The following is a 3,260-nucleotide window of genomic DNA, read 5'->3' on the forward strand; positions in this document are numbered from 1 at the left end:
AAGGAGGAACCTGTACAAACACGTATGCACTTATTAAAAAAATAATACATAGATGGATTGTCTTGAGTTCTGTGACTGTATCACCATTAAGAAACTTAGTCCATTTTCAGCCTTGCTGTTTTTTACTTCTTTTACACCAAAATCAGTATTAGTTGTCAGTGTTTAATTAGTGTACTTTGCAAGCACACGTTTCACATTGTGAATTGTCAGGTAATTTCATTTGGGATTATATCTAATATTACATTAATTTGTATGGAATTTCTCAAAACAATAGATGGAGGTTAAAAAAAATTAAAGGATTGATTAATAAATGTTTTTGTAAAACTAACCCACTGAAGAATTTCTGGGTCTGTTACTACTAGCACCAAATGAGGAAAAGGGAGGAAATAATGGATCAGATGCTGTGCTTCTGTGCTTAAAGTTTTGGGTTTATTTGTATATCCACTTTATGGTAGTATAAAATTTTCCTTGGTTTAAAGGAGCAGGAAAGGTCAAGGATGTATACAGATTTGACTTTTAGTGCTTTCTAGGCTAACTAACTGCACAGAAGTCCTGGCAGGAGGCTGCAATGCATGACTTCTGTTGATACACAGTCACATTTCATGCTTGTAGATATTTTGTGTTTTCCAACAGGGGACTAAGTCAGATGTTTTTAGAAATCCCTGGGAAAAAAATTGTCGTTTTGGTGATGTAAAGGCCATAATGCAGAGAATAGACTCTTTTAAGTCCCTCTCAGCTCTCACATTTTCTCAAATAACTAAACCATTGTATTGTTTCAGCAGTGAGTTTTGCCTGTTTTTGTAGCGTCAGGTCTAGAAGTCAAGAAGAGGGTACATGTGGCCCATTAGTGTTGACTTCAGTATTAATTTCATTCTTGGGTTTACTTATTTGCTGAATTTCTCCCTGCTGCAGTTTTCTATCTCTGTGAAAAAGGTGTAACTTAAGACTGTCTTGTGTCTCTCCAGACTGTGGCATGCAAACCAACATGTAAGAAGCTTAAACCAGGTAAAATGTCTCATTGTCCTAATAACAGTCCTTGTTAGGTTCCATCAAAACTAGCACAGTGTTTGTCCAACATCAATGTAGTAACATTGTAATAGTAACTCAAGTGATTCCCTGAGATGGTGATGAAAACTAATGCTAAAGCCACCCAAACTGTGGAGCATAAAGAACACATTTCAGGTGGCCATGCTTAATTAAGCCTTCAGTATTGAGGCAAAGAGTTGATTTGCATACTTGAATCTATTTTGCACCATATTTGATCACTAACTAAGTGCATACAGATGACAATCAGATTTCTGATCCGAATACACAAATAGTACCTTGTGAATTCAGTCAAGGGCTGTGAAGCTGCAGATTGGGAGCTTTACTCATTTGGACTGAAAAGTTATTAATATATATCCTGTGATTATGAAAGTGGAGGAAGTAAGGTTTTTTTCATTAGCTGCTTTGAAAGGACTTGCTAATTTATTCACATGGGGAAGATATATTCGTGAGAAAGTAAAAATTGGCTGACTCCAACTCTGTATCCCAATTTTTATTTTTAAACTTTATCTACAAGAGTGATATAAGTCTTATCACTCACTGAGGAACAAGTGAATGGAATGAGTACTTTGAGTACTTTCAGAGTACTTTCAAAGTGCATTTCCCATTTCTCAGTCTTTAACCTTTCCTGAGGAAAGGCAAAGTTAGTGTCAACACAACATGAAGGTGCCCATATGGTCTTGCATATTCCATAGAAGATCACTGGGATTATAACACCATAATTGATTCTTGCTTCCTAATTGGTGTAAGTTTTATTAGCAGTTAAAGCACCTGTATGGGTGAGTCTGAAATCTATCTTCAAACAAAACTATTGATTCCAGTTGCTATTGTCCTGTCTTTCTCCTCATTTTTAATTCTGTGTTAATAGTTGAACTGGTAAATAGTTGAACTGGCAGCTGAACAGCAAGCCACCTCTTCCGAAGGGTACTTCATTGTGCTGTGCATTGTTATACATGTTCAACCTTTTAAAATAACTAGTATGCTGAAAGCTCTGTCTATTCCCATATTTAAGTACGTAGAGCAGCTGTACTGTTATGTAATGTACACAGGTCCAAAAGAGCAAGAATCTTGGAAAATGCACTGATTCCTTGTAACGTTAAGTTAGTTGTAACACCTTGATTGCTCTTTGCTTACCACTGAAGAGTTCAGCCTATTGCTCCGATTAAAATGTCCAAACTAAAATTCCTTGAGTCCTGAATTATAGAGACAGGAATATCTTTAGGAATATCAAGACCAGGTTGAATGGGGCTCCAAGCAATCTGATCTAGTAAGAAGTGTCCCTGCCCATGGCAAAGGGTTTTGGAAGTTATATGGTCTTTAAAGTTCTTTCGAGCCCAAGCCATTCTATTGTATATTAAAACATCCAAGCAATTTTGTATGATCTTAAGAACAAGTTTTAGAACCATATAAAGAACTCAGTTAACTTTAATGGTGGAAAAAAGGCCAAGTTCTATGTTTTTATGCACTGTAACGTATTTTTTGTATTTGGGGAAACCTGGTATTTCTTTATTCCCTTGTCTCAGTTTAATTGAGACAAGGGTCTTTTGCTGAGGATGGATTAGGAGAAAAAGACCCAAACCTTCTTCTCTAGCAATTATAGATTCGAAATTAAGAGGCTCCGATTGAAGGAAAGCAAATTATGGAAAAGGGAAAAAAGAAAAATAACAGCCCTTTATTAAGTATGTGTGTATTAACATAACACGAGGGAAAAAAAAAAAGAAAACCAAGTAAAACAACCAAACAATACCCCTATACCCACCAATAATCCCCTTCAAGAACAAAACCGATAAAACCGGCAAAAAAGAAAATCAAATAGTTCGATTTTTTAGCACTCTTTGGTGCAGTTCCAGCCACAGTCAGCAGGGGGCGCCGCCGCGTCACTGGAGATGCAAAAACTTGCAATGTCTTATACCGTTCACCAGGTGGCGCTGTTGAGTTATCAAAAGTGCAGAACTTGTAATGTTCTATAGTAGTCACCGGGTGGCGCTGTTGGATCACTAGAGGAGTGGAACTTGCAATGTCCAGCACTCGTCACCGGGCGGCGCTGTGGGATCCCTGGTCTCCGCCGGGTGGCAAGGGAGGAGGGGGAAGGGGAAGGGAAACAGAAAGTTCTCCCAATGGAAGAAAAAAAACTCACGACTCGGTGAAGGTCCCGCGGTGAAAAAAAAAAACCAAGACTGCAACCAGCCGGTAACTCTGCAGAGAGCTCCCACAGG

The sequence above is a fragment of the Empidonax traillii genome, unplaced genomic scaffold, assembly GCF_003031625.1.
Source record: "Empidonax traillii isolate 1590-97213 ecotype Southwest subspecies unplaced genomic scaffold, ASM303162v1 scaffold666:size787383, whole genome shotgun sequence".
NCBI lineage: Eukaryota > Metazoa > Chordata > Aves > Passeriformes > Tyrannidae > Empidonax > Empidonax traillii.